At 39.9% G+C, this 15,936-nt stretch overlaps 2 pseudogenes; one reads left to right on the forward strand and one right to left on the reverse strand.

The window, feature by feature from the left end:
- Positions 1-1,736: 1,736 nt before the first annotated feature.
- LOC122201812 lies at positions 1,737-2,623 on the forward strand (annotated as a pseudogene).
- A 9,651-nt stretch (positions 2,624-12,274) lies between these two features.
- Positions 12,275-12,628, reverse strand: LOC122202496 (annotated as a pseudogene).
- Positions 12,629-15,936: the final 3,308 nt, after the last annotated feature.

Below are 15,936 nucleotides of genomic sequence, written 5' to 3' on the forward strand. Positions count from 1 at the left end.
TTTGGATTCTGTGTCTCTGCCTCTCTCTGCCCCTCCCCTGCTTGTGCTTGCTCTCTCTCTCTCTCTCTCTCTCTCTCAAAAACAAATAAACATGAAAAAAAAGAAAAGAAATCAAGTGAACACATTGATTGATGCAAGATAAACGGTATGATTTTCATAGTCAGAAAATATCTCCAACATATTAAAGGCTAAGTGATGGATACTATAATTTACCCTAGTAAAACAGATGTTGAATTATAAAAATTATACAAATACTGCAAAAATAGATGATAATAACAGTAATATTCCTATACTCTGCTGCAGCAACAGTTAACATATTAAGATATGCAGGCTGTTGGATTATCAATTCCAACCACCTGCTCCCTTCCCTATAAGAGGATTATATGTGTAATCTGCAGTGCCTTCCCAAAGGTAGAGTGTACTTTCCTATTCCGTTGTCAATATGACTTGCTTTGGCCAATGAAATGTGAGCAGGAGTAATATATACCACAGTCAAGCAGAAACTTTAAGAACCGTTAGATAGTTCAGTCTCATCTGTTGCTTGTTTCCCTTGGCCATAAAAATGTCATTTCCTAAACAGGGACCGATCCTTCAGGTTGGTCTCAGAATGAGAAGAAACATGAAGCAGAGCCACCACCACTAATTCATAGATACCAACGTGTATTGTGAACGAGAAATGTGTATTATTGTAAGTCAATGAGATTAGTGTGGGGGGATGTTTGTTACCACACCAAAGCTAACTAATACATTATTTCCTCACAAATACAGTAGCAACTCTCTTACACTGAATTGTACTTTTAAAAAAAATTATTTAAAAAATTTTTTTAACATGTATTTATTATTGAGAGACAGAGAGTGAGCAGGGGAGGGGCAGAGAGAGAGGGAGACACAGAATCTGAAGCAGGTTCCAGGCTCTGAGCTGTCAGCACAGAGCCTGACGTGGGGCTTGAACTCACAAACTGCGAGATCATGACCTGAGCCGAAGTCAGAGGCTTAACTGACTGAGCCACCCAGGCGTTCCCCAAAAATTTATTTTTAAGTAATATCTACACCCACTGTGAGGCTCAAACTTAAAACCCTGAAATCAAGAGTTATATGCTCCACTGACTGAGCCAACCTTGTGCCCCTGGTTTTTTTTTTTTTGTTTTTTTTTTTAAGGTAATCTCTATGCCCAATGTGGGCTTGAACTCATGATCCAGAGATCAAGAGTTGCATGCTCTACTGACTGAACCAGCCAGATACACCTTAACTGAATTGTACTTAACTGACTTTTCAGATTGACAAGTGTTCTCTTTTCCTTCTTTAAAACATATTCACACACACACACACACACACACACACACACACACACACACTAACAATGCCCATGGCATTGAATATCCAAGGCTGGTAGGCTACTTTCCATCATGAGTGTTCAAGTCTGCCTGATTAGCCAACAAAGTGACCCAAATCAAGATAGATGCGAGGGCTATCATATAAACTAGTTTGAGGTTCTGAGGTGGTTGGCTGTGACTCAGTGTTAAGAGAGAGAGCTCTGGAGGGAAGCTGCCAAAAACCAAATTTCAACTTTACCATGTGGTAAATATGTGACCTTGGTCAAATTACTAACACAGACACCAATATTGAGAGCTACTCATTTTCAAGGACTCTTTCAGAGAACGGTAAATAATAATCTAGTCCTGAGCTGGCTCTCCAAGGGTCATTAGCATCAAGATCTCCCCACAATGACAATATCTTCCATTAGAATTGAGTGCATTTTGCTGGAGAATTTCAGGCGTGGTGAATCTCCAGTGTGGGAGGAGGCATCCAGCTTTCTGCTCTTCATACATATTCCTACAAAAAAGGCTTGTCAGTGGGATTCTCTCAGCAAGTGCAGCATGTGACCATGGATGCCTCCGTCAGCTCTGTGGCCCTTTGCCAATCAGGAGGCTATGTCACCACCATTGGAACAAAGTTCTGTGCTATGAACTGGAAAGATCAGTCAGCAGTTGTCCTGGCCACAGTAGATAAAGACAAGAAAACTGGTCTGCTGAGAGATACTTTGCTGGCACCATGGCTGAGGAAATGGCCCCCGCAGTTCTGGAGTCGCACCAGGGGTCCCTGTACTCCCTCTTTCCTGACCACTGCCTGGAAAAGTACTGTGACCAATAGTTTGGATGGTCCCTGGGCCAAAAAATCTATTACATTGACAGCTTGTCCTACTCCGTGGAAGCCTTTGACTATGACCTGCAGATAGGAAAGATCTCCTACTGCAGATGTGTTCACAAGCTGGAAAAAGAACAATTCCCAGGTGGAATGTGTATTGATACTGAGAGGAAGCTCTGGGTGGCCTGTCACAATGGAGAAAGAGTGATGCACTTAGATCCGAAGACAGGGAAAAGACTCCAAACTGTGAAGGAGCCTGTTGATGAAACAACTTCATGCTCCTTCTGAGGGCAGGACTTCTCTGAAATGTTTATGACCTGTGCCCAGGATGGAATGGACCCCATGCATGGGTCTTCTGCAGCAACCTGAAGCTGGTGGAATTTTCAAGATAACTGGCCCAGGAGTCAGAGGAATTCCTCTTTATCCCTATGTCAGGTCTTCTTTCCTACTGGAAGAACTTTTGTTAAATAAAAAGTGATTTGAAGACTTTTGAAGCTCTAGAAAATTCTAGAGCTAAAATTTCAATCTAGTTACCAAAAAATGTATAAAGAAATTACATTATGAGTAGGGTTACATTTTTATTTACAATTTTTAAAGGTAGATCATTTTAGTAAGGGGTGACAGGTAGTTTTTTTATTTTATTTTTTAAAATTTACATGCAAATTAGTTAGCATACAGTGAAACAATGATTTCAGGAGTAGATTCCTTAATGTCCCTTACCCATTTAGCCCATCCCCCCTCCCACAACCCCTCCAGCAAGCCTCAGTTTGTTCTCCATATTTATGAATCTCTTCTGTTTTGTCTCCCTCCCTGTTTTTATATTATTTTGTTTCCCTTCCCTTATGTTCATCTGTTTTGTCTCTTAAAGTCCTCATATGAGTGAAGTCATATGATTTTTGTCTTTCTCTGACTGACTAATTTCACTTAGCATAATGCCCTCCAGTTCCATCCACGTAGTTGCAAATGGCAAGATTTCATTCTTTTTGATTGCTGAGTAATACTCCATTGTATATATATACCACATCTTCTTTATCCATTCATCCATCAATGGACATTTGGTCTCTTTCCATACTTTGGCTATTGTTGATAGTGCTGCTATAAACACGGGGGTGCATGTGTCCCTTCGAAACAGCACACCTGTATCCTGTGGATAAATGCCTAGTAGTGCAATTGCTGGGTCATAGGGTAGTTCTATTTTTAGTTTTTGAGGAACCTCCATACTGTTTTCCAGAGTGGCTGCACCAGCTTGCATTCCCACCAACAATGCAAAAGATATCCTCTTTCTCCGAATCCTTGCCAACATCTGTTGTTGCCTGAGTTGTTAATGTTAGCCATTCTGACAGGTGTAAGGTCGTATCTCCTTGTGGTTTTGATTTGTATTTCCCTGATGATGAGTGATGGGCATTTTTTCATGTGCCAGATGGCATATATCCAGTTGGCCATCTGGATGTCTTCTTTGGAGAAGTGTCTATTAATGTCTTTTGCCCATTTCTTCACTGGATTATTTGTTTTTTGGGTGTTGAGTTTGATAAGTTCTTTACAGATTTTGGATACTAACCTTTTATCTGACATGTCATTTGCAAATATCTTCTCCCATTCCGTTGGTTGCCTTTTAGTTTTGCTGATTGTTTCCTTTGCTGTGCAGAAGCTTTTTATTTTGATGAGGTCCCAGTAATTCATTTTTGCTTTTCTTTCCCTTGCCTCCAGAGACATGTTGAGTAAGAAGTTGCTGCGGCCAAGATCAAAGAGGTTTTTGCCTGCTTTCTCCTTGAGGATTTTGATGGCTTCCTGTCTTATGTTTACGTCTTTCATCCATTTTGAGTTTATTTTTGTGTATGGTGTAAGAAAGTGGTCCAGGTTCATTCTTCTGCATGTCGCAGTCCAGTTTTCCCAGCACCACTTGCTGAAGAGACTGTCTTTATTCCATTGGCTATTTTTTCCTGCTTTGTCAAAGATTAGTTGGCCATATGTTTGTGGGTCCATTTCTGGGTTCTCTATTCTGTTCCATTGATCTGAGTGTCTGTTCTTGTGCCAGTACCATACTGTCTTAATAATTACAGCTTTGTAGTAAAGCTTGAAGTCTGGGATTGTGATGCCTCCAGCTTTGGTTTTCTTTTTCAAGATTACTTTGGTTATTTGGGGTCTTTTCTGGTGCCATACAAATTTTGGGATTATTTGTTCTAGCTCTGTGAAGAGTGCTGGTGTTACTTTGATAGGGATTGCATTGAATATGTAGGTTGCTTTGGGTAGTATCGACATTTTAACAATATTTGTTCTTCCTATCCAGGAGCATGGAATCTTTTTCCATTTTTTTTGTGTCTTCTTCAATTTCTTTCATAAGTTTTCTATAGTTTTCAGTGTATAGATTTTTCACCTCTTTGTTTAGATTTATTCCTAGGTATTTTATGGTTTTTTGTGCCACTGTAAATGGGATCGATTCCTTGATTTCTCTTTCTATTGCTTCATTGTTGGTGTATAGGAATGCAACCGATTTCTGTGTGTTGATTTTATATCCTGCAACTTTGCTGAATTCATGAATCAGCTCTAGCAGTTTTTTGGTGGAATCTTTAGGGTTTTCCATTTAGAGTATCATGTCATCTGCAAAGAGTGAAAGTTTGACTTCCTCCTGGCCTATTTGGATGCCTTTTATTTCTTTGTGTTGTCTGATTGCAGAGGCTAAGACTTCCAATACTATGTTGAATAACAGTGGCAAGAGTGGACATCCCTGTCTTTTTCCTGACCTTAGGGGGAAAGCTCTCAGTTTTTCCCCACTGAGGATGATATTAGTCTTGGGTCGTTCATATATGGCTTTTATGATGATGTTGAGGTATGCCCTTCTATCCCTACTTTCTTGAGGGTTTTTATCAAGAAAGGATGCTGTATTTTGTCAAATGCTTTCTCTGCATCTATTGAGAGGATCCTATGGTTCTTGTCTTTTCTTTTATTGATGTGATGAATCACCTTAATTGTTTTGTGGATATTGAACCAGCCCTGCATCCCAGGTATAAATCCCGCTTGGTCATGGTGAATAATTTTTTTAATGTATTGTTGGATCCAGTTGGCTAATATCTTATTGAGGATTTCTGCATCCATGTTCATCAGGGAAATTGGTCTATAGTTCTCCTTTTTAGTGTGGTCTCTGTCTAGTTTTGGAATCAAGGTAATGCTGGCTTCATAGAAAGAGTTTGGAAGTTTTCCTTCTGTTTCTATTTTTTGGAACAGTTTCACGAGAATAGGTGTTAACTCTTCCTTAAATGTTTGGCAGAATTCCCCTGGAAAGCCATCTGGCCCTGGACTCTTGTTTTTTGGCAGATTTTTTATTACTAATTCGATTTCCTTACTGGTTATGGGTCTGTTCAAATTTTCTATTTCTTCCTGTTTCGGTTTTGGTAGTGTATATGTTTCTAGGAATTTGTCCATTTCTTCCAGATTACCCATTTTATTGGCATATAATTGCTCATAATATTCTCTTATTGTTTTTATTTCTGTTGTGTTGGTTGTGATCTCTCCTCTTTCATTCTTGATTTTATTTATTTTGGTCCTTTCCTTTTTCTTTTTGATCAAACTGGCTAGTGGTTTATCAATTTTATTAATTCTTTCAAAGAACCAGCTTCTGGTTTCATTGAGCTGTTCTACTGTTTTTGTTTTTGTTTTTTTTTGTTCTTTGTTTTTTTTTGTTTTGATGGCATTACTTTCTGCTCTAATCTTTATTATTTCCTGTCTTCTGCTGGTTTTGGGTTTTATTTGCTGTTCTTTTTCCAGCTCCTTAAGGCGTAAGGTTAGATTGTGTATCTGAGATCTTTCTTCCTTCTTTAGGAAGGCCTGGATTGCTATATACTTTCCTCTTATGACCGCCTTTGCTGCGTCCCAGAGGTTTTGGGTTGTGGTGTTACCATTTTCATTGACTTCCATATACCTTTTAATTTCCTCTTTAACTGCTGGGTTAGCCCATTCATTCTTTAGTAGGATGTTCTTCAGTCTCCAAGTATTTATTACCTTTCCAACTTTTTTCTTATGGTTCATTTTGAGTTTCATAGCGTTGTGGTCTGAAAATATGCATGGTATGATCTTGATCTTTTTGTACTTACTTAGGGCTGATTTGTGTCCCAGTATATGGTCTGTTCTGGAGAACGTTCCATGTGCACTGGAGAAGAATGTATATTCTGCTGCTTTAGGATGAAATGTTCTGAATATATCTGTTAAGTCCATCAGGTCCAGTGTGTCATTCAAAGCCATTGTTTCCTTGTTGATTTTTTGATTAGATGATCTGTTCATTGATGTGAGTGGGGTGTTGAAGTCTCCTACTATTGTGGTATTATTATCAATGAGTTTCTCTATGTTTATGATTAATTGATTTATATATTTGGGTGCTCTCACATTTGGCACATAAATGTTTACAATTGTCAGGTCTTCTTGGTGGATAGACCCCTTGATTATGATATAATGCCCTTCTGCATCTCTTGATACAGTCTTTATTTAAAGTCTAGATTGTCTGATATAAGTATGGCTACTCTGGCTTTCTTTTGTTGACCATTAGCATGATAGATGGTTCTCCGTCCCCTTATTTTCAATCTGAAGGTGTCTTTAGGTCTAAAGTGGATCTCTTGTAAACAGCATATAGATGGATCTTGTTTTCTTATCCATTCTGTTACCCTATGTCTTTTGATTGGAGCATTGAGTCCATTGACATTTAGAGTGAGTACTGAAAGATATGAATTTATTGCCATTATGTTGCTTGTAGAATTGGGAGTTTCTAGTAGTGTTCTCTGGTCCTTTCTAATCTTTTGTTGCTTTGGATATATATATATATATATATATATATTTTTTTTTTTTTTTTTTTTTTTTTTTTCATCTTTTCTCCCCTCAGAAAGTCCCCCTTAAAATTTCTTTCAGGGCTGGTTTAGTGGTCACCAACTCCTTTAATTTTTGTTTGTCTGGGAAACTTTTTATCTCTCCTTCTATTTTGAATGACAGCCTTGCTGGATAAAGAATTCTTGGCTGCATATTTTTCTGATTCAGCACATTGAATATATCCTGCCACTCCTTTCTGGCCTGCCAAGTTTCTGTGGATAGTCTGCTGCAAACCTGATCTGTCTTCCCTTGTATATTAGGGACTTTTTTCCCCTTGCTGCTTTCATGATTCTCTCCTTGCCTGAGTATTTTGTGAATTTGACTATGATATGCTTTGTTGATGGTCGGTTTTTGTTGAATCTAATGGGGGTCCTCTGTGCTTCCTGGATTTTGATGTCTGTGTCTTTCCCCAGGTTAGGAAAGTTTTCTGCTATGATTTGCTCACATAACCCTTCTACCCCTATTTCTCTCTCTTCCTTTTATGGGACCCCTATGATTCTGATGTTGTTCCTTTTTAATGAGTCACTGATTTCTCTAATTCTTAAATCGTGCTCTTTTGCCTTAATCTCCCTCTTTTTTTCTGCTTCGTTATTCTCTATAAGTTTGTCCTCTATATTGCTGATTCTCTATTCTGCCTCGTCCATCCTTGCCGCCACTGCATCCATCCGTGATTGCAGCTCAGTTATAGCATTTTTAATTTCATTCTGGCTATTTTTTACTTCTTTTATCTCTGCAGAAAGGGATTCTAATCTATTTTCGACTCCAGCTAGTATTCTTATTATCGTGATTCTAAATTCTGGTTCAGACATCTTGCTTGTATCTGTGTTGGTTAAATCCCTGGCTGTTGTTTCTTCATGCTCTTTCTTTTGGGGTGAATTCCTTCGTTTTGTCATTTTGAAGGGAGAAAAGGAATTAATGAGGTAGAAAAATTGAAATTAAAAAAATTAAAATTAAAAAATATTAAAATTAAAAATTAAACACACACACACACACACACACACACACAAATCAAATGATGCTAGGTCCTAGGTGTGTTTTGGTCTGGGTGTTGAAAGTGGTTTGACAGATTAGAGAAAAAAAAGGGGGAGGGAAGGAAATCGTTTGAGAATTTGAAAAAATGAATACACTGAAGTAGACTAAAGTGAGATGATGGGGTTAAATAGAATTTGAAAAAATATACACAAAAGTAAAGAATATAGTAGAAAAAAATTAAAGAAAAATATTTTTAATAAAAATTAAAAATAAATATGAATTTTTCGTTTTTCTGTATTTAAGAAAAAAGAAATGAAAAAGAGAAAAAAGATAAAAAAGAGGAAAAAAAGAAATCGTTTGAAAATTTGGAAAAGTGAATACATTGTCATAGACTAAAATAAATTGATGGAAGTAAAATAGAATTTGAAAAAATTTGCATAAAAGTAAAAAAACATAGTAATAAAAATTAAAGAAAGATATTCTTAATAAAAATTGAACATTAAAACGAATTTTTTGTTTTTATTCAAGAAAAAGAAAAGAATTGTAAAAGAGAAAAAGAAAAAAGAAAAAAAGAAAGAAAGAAAATTGAATAGATGAACCTGCTAACAGATTGAAGTAGGACTGAAATTGCTTTGTTTTCCCCTAGAAGTCAGTCTATGTAGCTCTTTATAGTCCATAAATTAAGCCGGTGGTGAGACATGAGCTCTTAAAGAGCGAATTTGGCCCAGTTGGGCAGGGCTCAGTGTAACGGCTCTGCTCTCCACTAGATGGTGCTGCTAGCCTACTGGGGTGAATTGTTGCAGTGCTTGTAGGTGCGTATGCGCATGCGTGGGAGCGGTGAAAATGGAGTCACCCAGCCACCCAGTCTGTTCTTCCAGATCAGCAATCGTGTACTGGTCCTCTGTCCAGCTCTCATCCACTCCCTGCCTTTCCACTCTCCGTGACCAGGCCCCAGGCAGTACCTCTCTCCCAAGTTTGTCTCAGATGTGGCTGTTTTCCCCAGCCCCTTAACGTCTGAAGGACTGCGGCTTTGACCCGTTCCGCCCCTCTGAGGGAGGGTCTCACTGAACAGTGGCCAAATGAGCAATGGCTGAATGAGCAACGGCCGAATGTCAGCTGCACCCAGGAACGCCCACTGGACCCTGCTGTTGCCGGTGCCCGGAGACTGTGGCCAGGTGTCAGCCCGTCCCAGAAAAAGTTCGCAAGACAGTGTAGCAGCAGTGTTTCAGGGATTATGGGAAATCACAACACACATCTGGCACCAGGCTTCACCCTTAACGATGTTGTTCAGCTCCAGTGAATGTGGCCATTTTCGGGGGTCTGCTGGGACTAGGTGGCTTCAACAGTCTCTACCAAATGTCCTTCCAGCAGTGGAACCACTTTTCCCTGTGTGGCCTGAGAACCTCCCAGACCCCACTCTGTTCCTGGGGATTCGCCCTTCCCACCAGAGCACTGCCAGGTATTGAGCTGTGGAGTTGCATCCTTTGCGCTCCCCTTGTTTACAGTCTTAATGGAATTTAAACCTTCTCCTTTCTCCCTTTTTAGTTTAGTCCCTGCGGCTGTTTCCAATTTCCACTTTCTCTCCAGCTGCTTTTTGGGAGGGGTGCTTTTCCTGTATTCTCCCCCTTCCCCCAGTCCTCTCTCCACCTGCAAAAGTGGCTCCCTGCCCACCGGCAGCTTCTCTCTCCCCAAGTTCACCTCTCTGTGCCACGTACCTGCTGAATTCTGTGGTTCAGGTTGTGCAGATGTTGTGTTAATCCTCCAATCATTTTTCTAGGTGTGTAGGATGGTTTAGTGTTGGTCTGGCTGTATTTCATGGACACGAGACACACAAAAAAACTTCCATGCTGTTCCGCCATCTTGGCTCCCTCCCCCCAAATCTCCTCCTTATTTTTAACCTAAGCAACCAATATGGATCCTTTGTCCATAACCTAATCTGTTGTGACCATGTCACAAGTCCCAGGGACATTTGTTTTTCCCACCCTTTAGTAGACAGTGCTTTGAAGGTTCCCTGGGTGTTACACCAGCCTCACACCTCCACAGGGGGGTCAAGCAGGTCCCCATTTCCACCTATGATAAATGTACCATATGAAAACTTATTTCCTTGAGACGTTTTTGATGGCAAGTAGGGAATTGGAATTCTCAAGGCTTTTGCTTGTTCTCGAGAAATGAGTTTTTCAAGAAACCCGTTGGGTGACTCAACAAGAGGCTATAAGGGACATAAAAACACTGGGGTTGTTTCACAAAATGTGGAATAAAAAAACCCAAACACTTATAGATGGAAATATTACTTTGTAAAATACATGGTTTCAAATACGAGTAGTTAAATTAATAAACTAGATGAACACAGACATAACTATTTCTTCTATGTCTCAAAAGTTTTACATATTCATGATGAATAAAAGTTGGGAAAATTGAGATATTTTGGTAAGGAGTTGTCATGCATTGGGTTATATAAGGTGGTTTTTCAGTTACAGAAGGAGACTCATTTCCTGAGAAGACTCTGACTCCCCTGTCCTTCCACATTTTATTTTATTTTTTTAAACATTTTATTTTATTTTATTTTTTAACTTTGTGAAGTGACTCCTCTTTCTTTTTTTTTTTTTTTAATTTTTTAATGTTTATTTATTTGAGAGACAGAGCATGAGTGGGGGAGGGACAGAGAGAGACAGAGACACAGAATCTGAAGCAGGCTCCAGGCTCTGAGCTGTCAGCACAGAGCCCGACGCGGGGCTCCAACTCACAAACCGCGAGATCGTGACCTGAGCCGAAGTCAGACGCTCAACTGACTGAGCCACCCAGGTGCCCCAGTCACTCCTCTTTCTATTGCTCTTGATTAGTTTTCCCACTTTTTCCACACAAAGAGTTTTCTGGAATATGCTCTGGATTTGGTCTCCGGTCATTGACCATCCTCAGGTACCACTGGCTCTGCTCCCCTTTTATCTGAGGTTCTGCTGGCTTCTCACTGATTCTCTTCCCCTAGTTTTATACATCCTTCATGATACATGGGAACAACTGCTCAAGTGCAGGAGACAAGGCAAACCCAACTCCAACGACCTCAAACATTAGGAGTCAGGGAGTCAATTTCCTTTTTCATTACCTCCTCAGCCTGGAGGGATACTCCAGTGGTTTCTACTTGGCGTTTCCTATTACAATAAACACTCTTTAAATCCTGGAGCAGCTCCATGGCAGTCAGGCCTTGGGGAAATGACCCTGATGTCTGCTGCCTCATAGGACCTGCCGTTGACACTGGTCAAATCTTCAATTGTCACCTGGTGCTATTAAGGCCATGATTAGTGGACCAAGTTGGTGGTCTGAGTATTAAGGAATCAGTTCTATCTCAGAGTGAGGGTCAATTGTAACTGAAAGTTTGGGGGGAATCCTCTCTACCTGGCACAGTTTCCTGGCAAAATCACCACAGGTTTTTGGTGAAAGACTAGGAAGAAGGTGCATAGTATGCACTTGTGCTGTTGAAGTTCATCAGGGGCCTCTTAAGTCTGCAAATAGGCTTACCAGGGGCTGCAACTCTAGTAAAGTTGGGCCTCTATTCACCAGACCTAAAGTACATTTGATTATACAGTTTATATGCAGTTGGATGATGCTGTTGACCAAATATTTCCTACTCTCTACCTTCAGGGCACCTGCCTGTTTGCACTTCTTACCCCCTTGTGCTTTAGTGGGGAACACATGACTAGTTCTGGCCAATCAGTTATGATCAGATGACGTGTGCCACTTCAGGACCAAAGCATCTGGTCGCCAATTTGTCACCTTTCAGAACAATTCCTCTGCTTGTGAGTCTGGCAATGTTCGAGATTGTGACGGTCCCATCAGCCTAAATCCTAGAGTGAGAAAGTCAAGTGAAAGGGATCTGGCAACTAGCAATAGATACACAACATGAACAAGAAATAAACTTTTGTTATCTTATATCATTAAGATTTTGACATAATCGGGGCACCTGGCTGGCTCAGTTGGTTAAATGTTTGACTTCAACTCAGGTCATGATCTCTGATTTGTGAGTTCGAGCCCTGCATCTGGGCTCTCTGCTGTCAGCATGAAGCCCACTTTGGATCCTCTGTCTCCCTCTCTCTCTGCCCCTCTCAGAAAGAAAGTCAGACTCTCTCTCTCTCTCTCTCTCTCTCTCGTGCACGCCACCAATGAATCAAATGAATAAAAACATTTATTCAAATGTTTTGAATGAACAAAAATGAATAAAACATTAAAGAAATTTAAAAAAAGATTTTGACATAATCTAGTGTACTTTTGTTTTTGTTGCCTTTTTTTTATTACTCAACAAAGCTTCATTTTTTTATTTAGCTTTCTGACTCTGAGCTTGTGCCTTCAACACTTTCACAACATCTTCAATAAGGAAAGCACACTTGATCCTGTCACAAACACACTCAGCACACAAGGAGTCACCCTAGGCCCTGCCGACGTGTTTTTTTAGTTCTAGGCAACCTCATAAGTTCATAAGAACTGTAGACCTCACAACACAAACTCCTCCAAGTCAGCCTGGGTGCGTGCCACACGTAGATTTTGGTGCTTTCCCAACCTACCTGGTATAAAGGCAAATGGCTTTATTACCAGGGGTTTAGGACAGGCTAGTTTTGTTAGAGGTTGTATTGTAGGACAGCCTACAATGATGTGTCAAATGCGCCACCATTCTGAATGCCTAGGGATGCTGCCCCCAGAAGAGAGTTAGCATACTATGATCGACCCAGAAACTGATGCTGGGAGATGAAGCATGCCTCAACAAAAACCTGACTCTTGTGGCTTTGACTTAGGGATCAACTCATGGAGCAAGAAAGCTGACTTTGGAAGCTGTTTCATATTGATACAGTTGACAAAACCATCACCTGCAATTACTCGGAAGGTAGATAATGAACCTAGTAAGCTTGTGACCTGATAAGCTTGTAGCTTGTAGCTCCAGAAGAGCCTAAAAAAAATATGTTAGTAGCTTGTGTTGGTTGGTGTTGACTGCATATTACACGATACTTCAAGAAAATGATATACTCAGGAAATAATGAACTAATTTATTGTAAGCAGGAATGGAAGGGAAGAGAAAGTTTTGGCAGTCTTAGTTCCATCCTGAGGCCTCCTCCTTTGGCTTGTAGAGGGACTATCTTCTCCCCTTTGTCTTCATGAGGTCTTTGCATGTGTCTATGTCCTAATTGCCTCTTCTTCTTCTTCTTTTTAATGTTTATTTACTTATTTTGAGAGAGAAAGAGAATCCCAAGCCGACTCTACACTCAGTAGGAGAATAGTGCAGGGCTCAACCCCATGAACCGTAGATCATGACCTGAGCCAAAATCAAGAGTCAGCCCCTTATCCAACTGAGCTACCCAGGCCTCCTCTAATTGTCTCTTCTTATAAAGACACTAGCCATACTGGAGTAGAGTCCACCCCAATGACCTCATTTATCCTTAACTATCTCTTTAAAGACCCTATCTCTGGGATGCCTGGCTCACTCAGTCAGAGGAGCATGTGACCCTTGATCTCAGGGTTGTAAGTTCGAGGCTCATGCTGGTGTAGAGATTTCTTAAATAAATAGAACTTTAAAAAAAGACCTTACTTCCAAATATTCTGAGGTTCTGAGGATTAGGACTTGAACACATGAATTTGGGGTGGGGGGTGGCACAATTCAGCCCACAAGACTCTCCCACCAAGCTTGATGGGTTTAAGGTACCTGGAATTAAATAGATGGAGATGAGAAGAAAGAACTGTGGTTATGCTACTGCAAATAAAGCTGATTGGAATCAAATTGTTTAGAATGATAATGAAATGTCTGGGGCGCCTGGGTGGCTCAGTGGGTTGAGCGTCAGACTCTTGATTTTGGCTTAGGTCATGATCTCATGCTTCATGGGATTGAGCCCCATGCCTGACTCTGCTTTGATAGTGTGGAGCCTGCTTGAGATTCTCTCTCCCCCTCTCTCTCTCTGCCCCTGACATCTGCTCAAATGCTCTCTCTCTCAAAAAAAAAAAAAAAAAAAAAAAAGAATGATAATGAAATGTCACTCCATATCTATGGTAGTTCTCCTTGCCTTAAATCTAATTTGATCATAGTAGAGCCTTATCAGGTGTTTTTTTTTTTTAAATGATTAGTGTTTTAGATACAGTGCTTCCATTTTGTTTTCAGTTTATGTATAAACAACAGATAGTTGTGTTTTGCTTTATTGTCCAAGATGAACTCTCTGCCTTTTAATGTTTTCCCAGTTCTATTGAGAAATAATTGACATATAACATTGTATTAGTTTAAGGTGCGCAACATCACGATTTGATCTATGTATATATTGTGAAATGATCAGCACAATAAGTTAACATCCATCACCTCACACAGTTATACATTTTTTTATTGTAGTGAGAACTTTTAAGATGTACTCTCTTAGCAACTTGCAAATATACAATACAGTAGTGTTAACCAGTCACCATGTTGTACATTACATCCAGAGAACTTAATCATCTTGCGAGTGGATGAGTTGGTACATTTTGACTACCTTCACTACCCCCACCTTTCACCCTTTGCCTTTTAAATTAATTGGATTTAATAATTTTTATTTAGTGTAATTTTTATATGGTTGAGTTTAAGTATTCCATCTTATTGTTTATTATTTGTCCTATTTGTTCTTTGTGTCACTTCTCTTGGGTTCTTTTGGGTCAACTGAGGATTTTTTAGTATTGTAAGCATTGCAAGCATTTTTTTTAGTATTGTATTTCATCTCCTTTATGGCATTTTACCTACAGCTCTTTGCATTTGTATTTTAGTGATTGCTCTAAAAATTATAATATGCAAACTTAATTTATCAAGTCACTGAAATTCTGCAACAAAGTATTTCAGATATTGTTTATGCTTAGTTTTAGAATTTACACTTGGTTTCTTTTGTGGAATTTCCACATCTCTCCTGAAATTCCCATTTCTTTACTTTTTATGTTTATCTTTTTTATACATTCTTCAATGTACTTTCCTTTAAAGTTTATTTATTTAGTGGGGGGAGGGGCAAAGAGAGAGGGAGATACAATCCCAAGCAGGCTTCCCACTGTCAGCTCAGAGCTCAATGTGGGGCTCGAACCCACAGACCATGAGATCATGACCTGAACTGAAATCATAGTTGGATGCCTAACCGACTGAGCCACCTAGGTGCCCCTGGAATACTTATTTTTAAATCCTTGTCTGCTACTGTCAATACCTTTATCATCTGTTGGTCTGCTCCCAGTGACCATTTCCCTCTATATTATGAGTCACATTTTCCTGCTTTTCAGCATGGCCAGCAAATTCTTAATGGCTTCTGAATATTTTGGATCATACAATTTAAAGACTCTAAATTTCATGATCTTCCACTTACAAATGTCAAGTGTTATTCTTGGAGGAACTTAAACCACAGGCAGATCATTTTGATCCTGAAGGCTTGGTTTTAGACTTTTTTAGAGTGGGTCTATTTCAATTTTGCCCTTAGTCCTAGGATGTAGTCCTTAATTCCAGGAAGTGGTCCTTACTTTTAAGGTGTGGCCCTTCCGGCGTTTCAACGGAAAGCCAGAATGTTTACCAGGCTTCTCTAACTTGACAGGATTTGAGCTCCAAACTTTTGTTTCTCTAGCATTGGACAGCGGTTGAAATTTCCATTCAGCTTTCACCTTCCTCTGGATTCCTTGGAGTCTTGCCCTATACATGTGCAGTAGGAGTCAGCCAAGGATTTCAGAGGAGTTTGTACACAGATCTTGGGGTTCTTCCTCTGGTACATCTTTGTTTCTGGGATTCTCCCCTCAATTTTAGATGCTCTGAGGCCTTGACCTCTGATTCCTCAGCTGGGTATGTTGGCCTCTTTTTGCTTGAGATCTATCCCCACCTCCACTCCACCCACACCTACCCCCACACCCCCACCCGGCTGAGTCCTACACTGCAGGGACTGAGTGACCTGGGAGAAAAGTTGGGTAAATGGGGATCTCACTCCACGTTCCTCCCTTTTTTTCAAGGAT

This window comes from Panthera leo, chromosome D2 (assembly GCF_018350215.1).
Source record: "Panthera leo isolate Ple1 chromosome D2, P.leo_Ple1_pat1.1, whole genome shotgun sequence".
Taxonomy (NCBI): Eukaryota; Metazoa; Chordata; class Mammalia; order Carnivora; family Felidae; genus Panthera; species Panthera leo.